This window comes from Delphinapterus leucas, chromosome 3, assembly GCF_059928025.1.
Source record: "Delphinapterus leucas isolate spDelLeu-1000000601 "Yukka" chromosome 3, BTC_Dleu_Yukka2, whole genome shotgun sequence".
Classification (NCBI taxonomy): domain Eukaryota; kingdom Metazoa; phylum Chordata; class Mammalia; order Artiodactyla; family Monodontidae; genus Delphinapterus; species Delphinapterus leucas.
The window spans coordinates 24,136,366-24,137,918 of record NC_143131.1 but is presented as its reverse complement, the minus strand read 5'-3'; positions in this window follow the sequence as shown (position 1 = coordinate 24,137,918).

Here is a 1,553-nt window from a genome sequence, read left to right as displayed (position 1 = left end):
CTTGGTCTGATGGTAATTTTAATCTCTCTAACATATGCATAATTAGTGATACTAAAGAATTTCACCTAATCCATTTTGTTTCATATTAGATTTTATTAGCACAATTAAGCTGCTCTTCAAAATCCATAAAAGTCCATCTGTCTGTAGTCTTGAGGCAGGCACATCTTTTTCAAGGTCATTTTGTAAATTGATAATTAACCTTCTAAATATAGGTACTTCATACTAAAGGTCTTTTGCCATATCTAATTAAAGCAAAGCAGTTGTATTTTTATCTCCCAGAAGATATGTGGCTTGCATTTATATTAGCATTTCAATTTAAATGATGGTTTCTTGGTTTTTCTCAAAATAAAATGGTGGATGAAAACAACATCTGTTGAGATATTAAGAGTAATATTTGTGTATATATTATTTTTTTTAATACAGAATTTTATTTAGAAACTGTTTAAAGCAGCAAAACACCCTGTCAAGACAGACCAGGTGGAAAATGGTTTCCCAATAAAATGGAATTTTAGGGCAGCAAAAGTCTAAAAGGCTACAAAAGAGAAATAGCACCACTGTCATTTGAACATTGGCTAGTTACTTGCATTTTTTGGCATTGTTCATCACTGAATCTGGGTTTTCCTCTGAATTCCACACAGAGCATGCACTACACAACAATTTTATCATAAAATACCTGCTTGCTACACACATTTTAGGACAAGCTACCACCAGAAACAAATCAATACAAATACATCAGGGGCAGAACAATCTCAGTAGTGGGTAACACACATTTTGCAAAATTCTGCTGAACAAAGGAACTGAATAGGCTGTGGGCAAAACAAATGAGGGAGTTAAGGAATGAAATATTTTAAATATTAATAATTAACTCAGACATGGTACTGTATTTTCTGCAAAAGAAAATTAACATTTAGTAACACACTAACATTTTTATCTCCAAAGAAATTAGTGTGCTGGCAAGGTATTCCGATAACAGTGGAGAGCTGTGGACAGCAGGTACTGAAAACACCCAGCCTTGCAGATCCCAAGGTAGCAGTGGCCTTCCTTCACTGATCACTCCCTTTGCCAGAGGTCCAGAAAGAACTTGCAGCGTGATCACCTGCCTGCTGAACTTCCACTCTAAGCAGCAAACTTTAAGGAGCCCAAAGAGGAGGCCCCAGTGGGCAAGGGGAGCAGAGAAGAGAAACATGTTAAATGTAAACTTAAAAGACAGTAAAATGGGACACAACCCCCATTCAAATCCCAGAGATGTGGGCAAGTCCCCAAAAGTAGTTGTTAGATTTAAAAACTAGACACACCGCATTTCAAACAACAACAACAAAACACAGTACATAGAAATATCAGGGATAACTGGAAAAATCACCAGAGAAATGTTCTATGAAAATCAAGCTCTTCGACTCAAAACGTCTCAGGGCTGAAACACACCCTTTTTCATCCAGGCAACAATGCCTCCTGCTTCTTATCAAGGATGCAACTGGTCAAGGACACTAACTGGCTTTACAAAGCAACTTTTCAAACTTTCCTTTTGGGCCAAGGTCTGGGCCTGTGAGGATCAG